This window comes from Amphiura filiformis, chromosome 16 (genome assembly GCF_039555335.1).
Source record: "Amphiura filiformis chromosome 16, Afil_fr2py, whole genome shotgun sequence".
Classification (NCBI taxonomy): Eukaryota; Metazoa; Echinodermata; class Ophiuroidea; order Amphilepidida; family Amphiuridae; genus Amphiura; species Amphiura filiformis.
Genome location: NC_092643.1, coordinates 58,441,855 through 58,457,140, shown reverse-complemented (window position 1 = coordinate 58,457,140; position 15,286 = coordinate 58,441,855).

Below are 15,286 nucleotides of genomic sequence, written 5' to 3'. Positions count from 1 at the left end.
CTCGAGGTAAAGAATATCACATATCTTGCTAATAAGCTGGTCAGTAAACGTAGAAAAAGCCCGTTTCTGGTGAAAATTGACAAGTAACTTGCACAAATTTCTAGATACAGTTACTATAAGGTCGATGCGATGTATTCAAACCATTTGTTAACCATTTCTTTTTTAAGGAGCAATAATTATTTATCATGAATATTATTGTCATGTTGATGACATCATAGTTACTCGCATTTTGTTCATTTTTAAATTTTGAAACATTTAACGCTCAAAAGTCACACAAAATCAATCACATATATTTTTCTTTATTTCACCAGAGTGTCCTTGCCAAGATTCTTGCATCGGACCATGCGCTTTCTCAAGAAAGTGTTAGGTCACTTCTGTACAATTCTTATAATTTGTTTCATGCATACAAATAGCGATGCACGTTTTTGTTGTGTTTTTTGATAGGTTTTCATGTCCGATTTTAACGATAAAACATTATTCCCTATAGAAAAACAATATGGCAAAACATACAACAGTTTGTAACATTCTCCATGAACTTAACCATCTATGTTTGTGATGTAATTAACGTGTGTAATGAGATTTTCTCTTTCTGAATCTGACTTGTAAAATATTATTTTTCATCACAATAATTATTTCTCATCAAATTCATACATTTCTGGATCAAAAGTCAGGTAAAACACTTTGTGGTTTTGAAATTTGGTTTAGAAATAACGCTTATAAAATCATTTGGGCTGATCAAGCAGTTGCTTTTTATGATTTTCAAGGCAATATGCATAAATGATGAATCTGCATGTACATAATTTTTCACTTCAGTAAGCTCGCTCTTTTGACCAACGTTCATTATTGATCACGGGTTATATTGTATGCGATTGACATCAAAGAACCACATGTGTATGAGCTTGTGCATTGAATTGAATTGCACAATGGTTATTCAGGTTATTGATCGCTAGATGGAAGCGAACATGATACATATTACGTAGGATTCCATGCCTGTGCGGGGATTTGAACCCTAGCGACCAGAACTATGAACACTTTGAATTGTTAGCACCATGCAGGGCCGTGAGCTACCATGAAAATAACAACATATGTGACCCGTTCTGATAATACCAGTCGCAGTTTTGACATTTCGTGATTTAAATAAAAATGTCAGCACTAGACAATACACTTTAAAATGATGAAATTATATAAATAGCATCAATACTTTTCAAGATATGGATAATTTTGTAAATGATACCTTGATATTTTTGCCAAATTGCTATTCTGAGTAATGGGCTAATTAGTTTCTTGCCTTACACAGGCTTGAATAGGGATTGTCATTGTTCAATTGTTAATTATTGAACAAATAAGCCTCGTTTTAATAAGTACTTTAAAGTACACTTAAAGTTCACTTAGTCCCACAGTCCAATATCATGAAATTAAGAATTTCAAAATTTGACTTTTTTTTAAAGGGAATGTCATTTTTAAAGGTCTATAACTCAAATACATGCCGGGCGACTTGTACCGGGTTTTGTTGGAGCTGGTCACATATATGTGAATATATTCCTTTTGTGTAATGTAAGGAAGGTTAGAATTGTGAATTTGAAAATAAGGGCAAATTGACAAAGTGTGTAAAATTAATTAACTGATTAGCAGTTGAGTGGATCGTAATCAACTTGGTCCATCCGATTTTTTCCAAATTTATTTTTTAACAAGCATAAAAGATACTAACTATTGCATAAAGGGCATGCACTAGGTGCAGTTTTTGCAAAAGTGAAAATTGTACCGTTTTATAACAATGTTTTGAACTTAAATTGACACATTATACCAAAATATGGGATTCCTCCGTCCAGTATTTCTTAAATTATTTAATTGGGTATTTTTGCATTTGAATTTCCACTAAATTGTGTATTCTATTGAGTAAATGAACAATGAAACTACTAGTTTTCGCAAAAGTTAAAGTTGTACCATTTTATAACATACCAATGTTTTGTACTTAAGGGTATATGATGTATTGTTGGTCTAAGCAGCAAAAAAAATGTAGTTCACAGCATCTTGCTAATGGTAGTGAGCTTTAGCAAAAATTGCATTGCTCAATTCATAGCGAGCGTGTAGAAGAATTCAAATATCACAGATATACTTTTGTAGGTCCTGTGGTTCTTGAGTTATGTTGTAAAGAGGGCTGAAACAACAAAACTTTTGTAAAACGTACATAACTCATTTAACAATAAATTAATTAAGCAAGTTTTCAAAGTATATGATTTGTATAATGAACTTTTGCAAAACACCAACGTGTTATTTTTCAATATGATATTGATTCAGATAATGAAAATTGATTTTTTTTTTTGGCTGCTTCGACCAACAATACCTCGTATACCCTTAAATTGGACACATACCAAAACATGGGATTCCTCCGTCCACATATTTCTAAAATTATTTAATTGGGTATTTTTGCATTGGAATTTCCATTAAATTGTGTATTCTATTGAGTAAATGAACAATGAAACTACTAGTTTTCGCAAAATTGAAAGTTGTACCATTTTATAACATACCAATGTTTTGTACTTAAGGGTATATGATGTATTGTTGGTCTAAGCAGCAAAAAAAAATGTAGTTCACAGCATCTTGCTAATGGTAGTGAGCTTTAGCATGCATTGTTCAATTCATAGCGAGCATGTAGAAGAATTCAAATATCACAGATATACTTTTGTAGGTCATGTGGTTCTTGAGTTATGTTGTAAAGAGGGCTGAAACAACAAAACTTTTGTAAAACGTACATAACTCATTAACAACAATAAATTAAGCAAGTTTTTAAAGTATATGATTTGTAGAATGAACTTTTGCAAAACACCAACGTGTTATTTTTCAATATGATATTGATTCAGATAATGAAAATCGATTTTTTTTTTTTTTTTTTTTTGGCTGCTTCGACCAACAATACCTCGTATACCCTTAAATTGGACACATACCAAAACATGGGATTCCTCCGTCCACATATTTCTTAAATTATTTAATTGGGTATTTTTGCATTGGAATTTCCACTAAATTGTGTATTCTATTGAGTAAATGAACAATGAAACTACTAGTTTTCGCAAAAGTGACAGTTGTGCCGTTTTATAACATAACAATGTTTTGTACTTAAATTGGACACATTATACCAAAATGTAGGATTCCTCCGTCCACTTACCACTTATTTCTTAAATTATTTAATTGAGTATTTTACATTTGAATTTCCACTAAATTGTGTATTATATTATTAGCAATGCTGTTGAGTAAATGAACAATGAAACTGGGTTTCTTTCTGAGCAGGGTTGCTTTCAATCATGATTTAAATCACATCAGTGATTTTTTTTCCAAAAAAAATCACTGATTAAGTCAACTTTTTACTATTTTTGATAAATTATGTAAGTTAATTTCTTTCTCAAATTGACTGTTTAACATCATTCCTAATAATGCTTCTACAACTTTTGGATACAATTTAAATGTATACCTCTATAAGGCCAAAAAAATAATAAGTTTGTTTCCTGTAATGTTTGCAAAAATATTTTACTATGACATTTTTAAAATGTTATGGTGTTATTTTAAAATCCTTCATAACATGACATTTAAAATGGTATCAAAAATTTTGAATAAAACCAAAAATGTGAACACGTTTATAACATTTTAAGAACATTTTTGTGTTTGCTGGGTATTTATCACTTCAGGAGGGCCTGTGTAATACCTAGGGCAGGCATCCGCAAAGAGCGACACACGTGTCACTTGTGGTGCGCCGCAGGTTCGCGAGTGGTGCTCTGCGGGTTTGTGAGTGGCGCACGGCACTTCTTTTGAAGTGTATTTATCTGTAATATTATGTCTGTTGAAAACATGTACAAAAACATGCCAGGAGATCCTCTTAAACCACTTTCAATGGCCAAAACCCCTGCCAGGAGCTTGGCCACTGGCCCTAAGGCGGGACTGGATCCCACCCATGAGACGATGCACTCTATTTGGTTAGCCGTTTTAAGTTATTTCATTTCTAATGTGACACTTCACAGAATCTATTTAAGAATGCCTGACTTGGGGGTTAGTGATGGATATGGTATTAACTAAAAGCATATATACTGTTAATTCAAATACTGCAACTCAATGATAAATGGAAAGTGTAATACAGCCCAGGATCAGTTCGCTGTAGTGTGTGTATATGTAAATGTATAATTCATTTTTAAGATAGTGGACAACGATGTGTGTGTTGAATATGTTATGCATTTTTATAAGTTGTTAATAATAACTTTTTAATAATTTGAATGGATTATAATTCATTCATTTGAGTTCTCCGGATAATTGTCTTTAAAACATATTGTAACATTTGTCATGTTTTTTACACGAATGTAATGTACTTTATTAAACTAACATACCCAGCAAAAATCAAGACTTTAGGTGCTGTGGTTTTGTAAAGATTTTGAGTAAAGCACAGGAACCGTCGTTTAAGTATTTCAATGGAATTACATGTATTAGTTGAACGCATACGTAACACAGTATGTACATGGCGTGCGGGACACTCCTATACACATCAAAGGACTGAGCCATACCACGCCAAACGAAGTGACATGCATTGGCGACATTGTTGCTGGTAGTAAATTCCAATATTCCTTGCTTTATCTTAGTTGTTTAGCTAAAAGAAAGCTGGGACATATCTGACAATCAAAGCTAACATTTTATGGAAAAGAAACTAACTACATTGTAATATAAATTTTTATAGATATGTTACAATATGGCTTTAATAAACAGTGTGGATGTCATATTATCCTCCACAAGCAATGGGTTGTTTATTAGGTCGGTAATTTGGAGGCATAATATTTCATCCAAAAAAACAAACAAACTTAGATTAAGACTTGCCTTACTGGTCAAAACAGAATATAACCTGTTTTGACCTTTATATGTGGACTTGCAGAATTTTTGAATTATGAGGTGGTATTTTTAAACATAAATGTACAGTACAATGTTTTTCCATATAAGAAAGTGTGAGGGCTGTTTATTAGATTTGTTTTTTTGTGACAATTTGTTAAAGGAGTATTTCGTGATCCTAGCATCCTCTATTTATGTCATTTTTCAGTAGATATCCACGAAAAAAACCTATTCCCAAAATTTCAGTTGATTCCGACTTAGCGTTCGCGAGTTATGCATGATTATGTGTATTACACTGCTCCATAGACAATGCGTTGTAATTTCGTTCTGGTGCACCAGAACGAAATTCAAATTTCACGATATCTTTGCTAAACGAATTTATCTGCAAGAAATATTTTGTACATAAACATTATGTAGCCAGAGGTTTCCAGTGATATCAAAATCTCAACTTTTTTTGAGAAAAGTGGGGGGATGAGGCTGTGGATCACGAAATGCCCTTTTAATTCTCAGTTGCAAAATCAATTCTGAAAACAGTAGCACTCTATTTTGAAATGTAGCTATGACAGTAATTTTATGAAAATATTTACAGGACATGTTTATTTGTAATCTTAAAATATTTGAATATTTGTGCAGGCTATACTCAGAAATGAACAGTAAATCTTGGTAGGCCAAAAAATAGTTCAAATTGAAAACATTGTGTCATTTTTATGCACAGCCAAATTAGGTCTACAATGTACATGTAAACATATCAAGTACTGTAAAACTGGACATTTACGCAGAACATTAATTTTCGTGCTCAACACGGCTATCGCCAAAATAAAAACATGCAAATATGATTATTGTATGCCTAGGTCTATGTACGAAACTTCAAAAGTGTGAATTTAAAACAAGCAAAGAAGTTCAAAATTGACAAAGTGCAAAAAATTATAGGTGCGAATATGACCACTTTTACAGTACTGTCTGTTCACATATTAAACATAACATTAACAAGCAGCTGATATTATCATTCTTAAAATGAGTGACTCAAGTTGCAATTAAGCTGAGAAATAACAAGCTATTATAACAGATTATATACCTCATCTAAAAATTCCCGCCATCTGATTGGTTAAAAGAGCGGGCATAGTTTTGACTATGCCCGCAAAAGTAACTATTCCCCGGCATAGTTCCGCGTTGTTCCCAGCGTAAAATGATATTATGCACGCGTTAATATTTGCGCGCGCTGTAATTACACGGAAATCGCAGATTGTAATCTGTGCCGTTCGCATTGAAACTATTAATTTCTCTCTTTCCAAAATCGATGCTTTTAACCAAACAGATGACAAGAATCTTTAGATTTGGTATATAAAACAAATATGGACTGCTTTTTATTCGGGCATGGTTAAAATTATAGGCCGTGGTGATCTCAAAACCATGACTATGCCATAGTCATGGTTTTGAGATCACCACGGGCCTATAATTTTAACCATGCCCCTCATAGCAGTCAATATTTGTATTGTATACTATGGACCATGTTTTCTTTAGACCTGTTGGCAAACAAGTGAAGCCTGTAATGTGGCGAGAAGGTGCTGGATTACACTAATCCATGCCAAAGTATTCACGGGACAATTAAAGACATTTATTAATCTGACCATCTTTACAGATAAAGCTACACAGATTATTCAAGTAATTGCTATACGGTATTTGCAAAATGAGCGGGCAGATTTTTAAGGGAACAAACCAAAAGATCGATGACGTCCTAAAAACATAACTAGTTTCGTTTCTCAGCAGACCCCTCTGTCCCTGCCAGAAACGTAATAAAGAAATGTTGAAAAAATTTGACACAATAATAATAATGACACATTCTTCAGACCGATGTTTTTGTACAAATGTAATCGAGTATTTTTACCCCCTCCCCCTAAACGAAACTATAGGATGTCATCGCTCTTTTGGTTTCTTCCCTAAATGATCCGATATTGTCCTTTGGTCATGACAAAAAGTCCCACTGGTAATAATGATTTGCTTATTTCTCAGCCTGGTTGCATGTTATCTTTTTTTATTTAAATTATGATGTACCGTAAGTGCCAACATTCTTGCTGTTACCTTCTGACTATATAGTGGAAATTTCAATTGAATGAACATGAACACATCTTTCAACAGCTGTATTTGATCCAATTGCAGTATTTCACGTATTTCAAACTGCAACATCTTGGCTACTGTACTAACCAATCACAAGTGCATTGCCATGGTTGCATTCACATCTGTGTTATTACGCTCACAGAGTCGCACATGCTGGCTTGCATCACGCACTGTACGCAAAAAAAATCATCACGCTGTCAGGCTGTGTTCATTCAATTGAAATTTCCACTATAACTTATGTATGAGTCTTGTGTTCTTTATTTTATGCTGTCAGGACATAATGATGACCTATTTTGGCACATTTTTATAATATTTGAAAATTTTATCTGTCAACTGCAAATCTCAACCTTTCATGTTTAAAAATTTATATAAAAAAGGAAAAATGAAATGTTATTTTGACAATAATTCAGACAGGACTAACAATAGTAACATGCATGAATTTTCTTATGCTTGTGGGAGGTTTGAGACACAGTTTAAAAGTAATGGGGCTTTGTATTGTATTCATATGATTGCATGAATTTAGCACTGAAATTACAAAAAATTAAGACGGGGGGGGACTAAGTACAAATCACCATAAGGGAATGTGCCGCAAACATGGGTACTATTTGGGTAGCATTTTTGGCCTTTTAGTATCATAATGGATGGGTCCTGTTTTCAAAATCATGTTATCAATTTATTTTGGAAAATATCCCAATTTTGCCTCACTGCAGCTAAAATTGTGAAAATTTTCCCAAAAAGTAGTAAACATTAAGACAGTTTTTGCCAAAAATGTTAATGTTTGGTATCTCGATGGGTCCAAATTTCTTCAAAAATTGCGATGGGTTGACTTTCAAATTCTCAGCGGCTCACCCCTACCCAAATCAAACTTGAGTACCCTAGGCAACAGACCCGTTGCTATACGGTCTACAACTTCCCCCCTAATACTTTTTAGAATATTAAGTCAACAAATATTTATTTAAATGTAAAAGATATGTATAGCCTATTTGTTTTTACATGTGGACCAATTTATAGCGTCACACGTCATTGCGTTTAATCACAATGGGTAATTGTGTAAGAAAAGAGGCCGTTTTAAAAGTTCCACCCGAGTCCATAGCAGTCTGGTTTTCTTTAACAAAACCATGAATAGACCTGGCCTGCTGTATTGTTTGAGAGCTGACTCCTATGGACTCGGATGCAACTTTTAACACTGTTTAAAACGGTCTCTTTTTTACATAATGAACCATTGTGACTGAACGCAATGACGTATGACGCTATAATTTGGTCCATATGTGTAAAACAAATACGGCTACCCATACCTTTTTACAAGTTTGCATTTTGTCAAATATTTTTCGATTTATTTTTAAAAGTATTTAGGGGGAACTTATAAGTTGTGGACCCTATATCTCAAAATTATGATATTAATACTATTTTCACTTTGATATTTTAATGTACGATTCAATCAATAAATAACCCAATTATGAATAAATTTTAGAACATAATATTTCTTTATTTCTCATTATGTATGATTTTATAGTCCTACAAATAAGTGGCAACATGTAACGCCATATGAAGACTTCCTTTGTTCACAATGTTGTTTTTTAATGCGAATGCGTTTTTTCCCTTTCTTTTCGGGCGATCATATAAAGGTTTTAATAACACTGATCGGAATCCTGCACTTGCCTACTTGTAGCCACTGTACGATTTGCATACAAAACATGTATGACTGTACACAACAGGGCAGCTGATTTACTGCATTTACAGAATGGAAATTCCCCAGCCCAGCATCTTGAGATGCTGCCCTATAGTACCACGGCCACTTTGCTCACTTCCGGTAATTATTACCGGCGTGACCTCTGCTGTACATAACAAAATGTTGAAAATAAGCCAGCAAATGTGTTTTTTTTGAGGAAATACTCAAAAATAGAATACACAAGTTATTTCTTGCGTAATTCCCATATTGAGCCCATAGTTAAGATATGAAACATGGGTTAAAACAAACATTGTGTCAAAGTTGAATTATTGCAGAAAAAATACTGGTAATGTTCATGGTGCGTGTAGCCTAAAAATGTAAAATGTTACAATATGACCAGGGAAGTACCACTCACTTTCTTGATCTGACTGACTTGACAAAATTACAACAAATTTGCTTTCCATTTCATATTCAAATATTTAATGTATTTCCATTATTTTGTATGCACCTTCAAAGAATAATTAATATTGATAATCACTAAACATACAGGATCATAGCCTTGAGCAAGGCCTTGTTAGATTTCCTCCCTGTTTGAACTATTTTTGGGCTCGCCAAGTCAGCGAGGGCCACAGATTATGGCTATTAATGATCGTGCGTATGCTGAAAAACCGAAGTTGGGTTGAGTCTACTACATGTAACTGCCAACTCACCCGAAGGGCTCGTAGACTCCATCCGAGTTTGATCGTTCAACTTACACATGATTATAGCTGCAGTCTGTACCCTCATATCATGGACTTGGTGAGCACAAAAGTAATGATAAGATTAGAAACTAGGATTCAAGTGCCCTGCCCTGGTGCTGATCATGATGGAGGGAACTTGAGAGGGCCTTGGAACAAGGCTTACAGGATCACTGAACATGATTACCAATTTCATGCATTTAAATGTATTCACACACACACACACACCCCCACCGAAGAACTTGATATAATAATATATCATATGCCATATTAAAAACTTCGGTCGAAGTTTTGCCACAAGTTTAAAAAAATAACGGTTAGTTCATGAAAAAGAAGAAGTGAAATTTAGCAAAACGCGACGAGGTTTATTTGCCCGTAAGAGAGCTCTATTGTTCCGCTATTGTATCCGCTTATTGTATCCACTATTGTATTCTATTCATAAAAGCTACTGCAAGAATCGCGGCAATCCCTGATATTGCTGATGTCTCACCGGCCATGCTTTCGCATTTATTAACAATCAAAATTATCCCATACTCTTACATTTATAGTCTTATTCTCACCTTTTATATAATATTCAGAAATTGCAATTTGGAAAACTACTAACTTTTCAAGTGAAAATATATATTCCATCGAAAATATATCAGACTTAATTGTACATAGAAATCTATTATACCCAACCCATAAGTGCCCAATGCACCCAAATATCCCTCAAAATATCTCAGTACACGATTTTATTCATTCATTTTGGGCTTTAAACACTCAGAAGTCGTCCAAAATGGCAACATCATCAGCATGATCAAACCCTCTATGACTTGTTCACAAGTTGATGCTTTACAAATTACCCTCACTTGACCAAACACGCATAATACATGATCGAAACACCCAGCAGAGTTTTACATAAGATTATGTGGCTTGTCTTAACGATTCAAAAGATGCCACTTTCTTACCCACTGACACTAGCTAATTTGCATGGCAGAAATCTATAGTGCGGACACTCTTCAGTCGCAAACCAACAAAATTCGTGCTATTTTGGCGTTCTTGCCAAAGAAATCTCGTGAATCGAGTGCCCTCTCAACAATATCCCTAGATGTTTGCCAATAATGACACACTCTAGAAACGCCAACATAAATCACCCAACAGCTTCATTTTAAGAATTATTTCAGTATCCAAATCAATAGGAACAGAAAGAGTATGGTCAACACATTCCAGGAAAATGTTTTATTTGTTTCTTCCGCCATTCTATATTTCCCTAAAATTATCACATTTTTTCTCCAAAATCCTATGTAAATGATTCTCCACGCTTCACAGAAATTATGTGCGATAAATCATACAAATTTGCCACAATTTTACATCACTTTAGACAGTATTGCAATATCTTGATGATTTTTAGGCATTTTGAACGGCAACTTGAGTATTTTCAGAAATCAAATATCGCGCCAAGGGGATGACACTCTTATTCACGCATTCATTTACAACGCAAACTTGTATCGAATCCCGTGGTTTGCGACCAATGAAATGTCCGCACCCTGGATTTATTAATCCCTGGTATGAATTATGTATTAGATTTGTCAAGGCAATAACCACGATCCGCTTTTGTAATAATATAAAAGCACTTGCAATAGAATCCCGCTGAGTTCAATGAACTGCGCCTGAAACCGATGGAGAAGTGCCCCATAAAGAAGCTATCCCATTGACCTCTATTAACAGGTCAGTGAGCTCTCCATACACAAATGAACAAGTACAATAGGACAAGGCCAGCACCTATTACCTGCTTAGTAACATGTTATTTTGAAGTCTTGAAGATTAGTAATCGTCTGTGCATATGAACTGCGCATTTATGATGCAAAATATTAGTTCTATATAATATAAAATTACAAATACTGGTATTATGATATACAAAACGACTCATAAAATCATGTCATCATGGCGCATGTCAAGGTTCATTATATCCCGTATGTTTGTCTAAATTCATATATATATTTGAAAACAATTTCTACACCAATTTAATATGTACTCAGGTGGAACCTTGCTTTTTTTAATTTTCATTTCTTTTTATGTAACAAATTCAGGTTTTTCCATTTTGTTTGCTGCCGCCGGGCAATACAAATTTAATGCTAACATTGAATGAACGCAGAATCAAGAATGGGCGTTTCTAGTACATACAGCGCCTGACTCTACCTGAGGACCTAGCCTAAGTCCCATGGGCTCCAAGAGTGGCTCTCCATACACACATGAACAAATACAATGACGGGTCGCCATTGCTCTCCATACACAAATGATCAAATACAATGGCGAGTCCGACTGCCATGCAATGAGCCAAATGAGCAGACCCTCTCAAGGGTCTGCTCTGTGATACCACACTGATCATACTGATCTTTATGTTATTACAGCGAGGCCCACATACAATGTTCAACACAAAGTGAACGATGTTATAACTTGGAGGGCTAACAAACCAACACCACCAAATTCGACTGACGTGTGTACAACGTGGGATGCTATGAGGAAATTGAATACTGTTGTCTGATCATGCATGTGTGTTTATGGTTCGGATAGCGGTTACTTAGCAACTCTCGTTCCGCCTTGGGTTTATTGAATACACTCTATATAAAGTCATCAATATGTCGTTTCCAGTCCTTGGCTGAACTATTGGGTTCAGCTATTAATTTTTTTAATAATTCTGTTACCCCATAGCATTAAAAAAATAGTATTTTGATAATTAAAATAGCTGGATGCGGTATGCAGCTGACTGGGGTGGTTACGGGTCGTTAAAACCACTAGAACCACAAACCCAAAATATGGATATCCAACTAGTTTGCCCAGGGTTTCAAAGAACCGCTAACCGAAATATGGATATCCAACTAGTTTGCCCTTGCAGGGTTACAAAGAACCGCTAACCGCTGAAATATGGATATCCAACTAGTTTGCCCCTTGGAGCTTCAAAAAACCACTCACCCCGAAATATGGATATCCAACTAGTTTGCCCCGAAGGGCTACAAAGCACCATTAACCGCGAAATATGGATATCCAACTAGTTCACCTCGCATGGCTACAAAGAACCACTTAGCGCGCAATATTAAAAAAAAAAAAAAAAAGAATTAATATCTACCAAAAAACGTTTCAAAACGTAAAAAAAAGTTTAAAAAATCTTTCCTAGGCTTTTCACCCTTTTTTAAACTTGGTCCCATTTATGAAAAATTTTAAAGACCCATACGAAGTCATCTATAGGCTACTTGTTGGTTTTCTTAGTTGTCAATGTTTATTTTGTAGAGCAAATGAATTAATGTTCGTGCGTAATTGAAGTTTTTTCCCGTATAGACGTTATAATGTATTTTGTAGCAAATACTCACTTTGTTAAATTCTTCATCGTCATATGCGATTCTGCGCCTTATGTACAGATGTAGGGCCTATATGTAGCAGGTTGACACACAGTCAATTTGCTAAGTATATATAATACTCTACTACTCTTTATGATCACGCAATATAATAAAACATAAACCTTGAAATGTTTTTTGATAATACATACGGTAGCCTACGTCATATTGCACCGCTTTCGAACAGTCTTAAACCTATAAGAGTACATTGTTGCATGTAAAAATTAGGACTCATTCTTCATGTTAATACTACTTTACTAAATGGGACCAAGTTTAAAAAGGGTGAAAAGCCACACAGGAAAGATTTTTAAACTTTGGCGCTTTTTACGTTTTTGAAACGTTTTTTGGTAGATTAAGTATGCTCAAACCACAATGTATGTGACATGATCTGATATACTTGGACCAAAAATGACAACTTTGAATATGGAGTTATTAGTTATACCTGCCAACCTACCGAAGTCAGAATGAGGGACATTGAGGCCAAAACCTTGCACATGTACACAAACCAGATACCAACAAATTCAAAGACTTGAGGTGTGCAATACTTTCAGAATTCATGTAAGGTTTTGCAGGTCTAAATTTATCACAATTGACTAAAGAGAATGCTATAGCAAAATTTTTTAAAGTGAAATTTACATCATTTCTGCTGTTCTTACATTTAAATTTGCCATCACTGCAATTTTCAGAAAACAGGACTGTCCCTCGTTTTCACTTTGGAAAACCCCAAATGAGGGACAGTCCCTTAAAATGAGGGACATTTGGCAGGTCTGCATTACTGATTTGCTCAGTACATAAGCTTAGTGATGCAAAATTTCTGAAGTCCTTGGCATATACTTTTTCATTATTGCCAACTTTGTGGGCTGAGTGAATCAGATCATGTCATACCAGAAGCATGGTGCGAGTCATCTTCATTCAATTGTATGGGTTGCTGGGCCTGATTGAGAGAGCAAGAAGCCTGATTGAGTGAGGGGACAACAACCATTTTGTTTGTTTACAGAAATGTTCACATTTTAACTTTGGGGCATGCACACCACACTATACTTCTGATATAGCCTATTCATTCCATGGTTTGAGTTTCGAAAATACAAGGTGTGTTACAAAACGCACTCCTTGAAATGTTAAAGCCTTAATGCACGATTTCTTTCAAATTTTAAATTTGTTATTATATGGTCGAATCCAACGAAAATTGTACACGGCATGTTCAGGGCCATAACTTAAAAGTATTAATCAATTGGCATTCGTTTTTGTATTGTGTTTATTCGCCTTGATCATACGCTTGGCGCCATATATAATAAGACCCCTTCTGTGAAAAACTTAGACACAGAGACCCCAAAACATGCTATTTTTACCCATTTTTTCAAAATATTTCTTAAAGTATTTTTAAAAACATCTAAATCAGTTATGAAAAGAAGTCATTGGATTGAATCTAAATTGATTTCCTGAAAGGTGTGTATTCAAAGATTGCCTGTTCAATTTTTCACATATTTGTACATAATTATGAATTTTTGTGATAATTTTTTGAGTGGTATTTTTTTTACATTACCTACTGAATACAATTTTTCATAGTACTAGATATATCTTTAAAAATGGAAATCACTAATAAATGCGCAATTGATACAAGCTTTGATATGTCCAATACTGAAATGCATTGCATTCGGACATCTTTATTATTGTGTTTAGCTGCCAGAAATTCTAAATGGCACAAAGGTAGGTTTGGTAAAAAATATGCATTACCTCCAATACATGTTAAAAGCTGTGCCATTTCCACAAAGTGAGAGAATAGTAAACAATAGTTAAGCAATAGGTGCAGGGTAATACACTCTTTATTTCTACCAAGTTTCAATAACCTGCGTTTAAATATTTCTGAGATGTCAACAATAAAAGCAAGTATTCAGAGGTAAATTTCGGTAACCGAATGTTACCTACTGAATACACTTTGACATCATGACAGTATTGTGAAACACCGCCATTCATGCCAATGCCCATATTGGTACATAACGAAGGCCTGTATGTTTGCTATCAAATCATATGTCAATGAAAGTTGCTGAATTCACATACATGCCCACCATGCAAAACTGAATACGGCTTAATTGGTGAAAAATATGTACTGAAATAGACGACGGTCTGCTCATTTGAAAGAAAAATCAGATTCAAAGAAGATTAGAAGGGATAAATACTTGGATTTGTCAACTGTCATGTGTGCTTCATTTTAAATGTTTACCGACCTTCTGGTTTCTTAGTAATTTGTGTCCAAATTGATTTATTCGAAGGTAACTTTTGACGTTTTCGCTAAGGTTACCTACGAATACCATGGAAAAAACGACTGTTCTCATTGTCTCATGATCTAGACAACACATTGATGGACCCTGGTATAAAGCTAATTGTAGTTGCCCTCAAACGAAAGGCCACAAGACGTAACTGACTCCAAGATGGTCTTCACAAGTCTGCAATAACGGTTTTAAGCGATTTGTGTGCAATTAAGCAAATTAAAGTCACTTTAGTGCCATTGTTTCTTACTTCAATCCTCTTTCAAC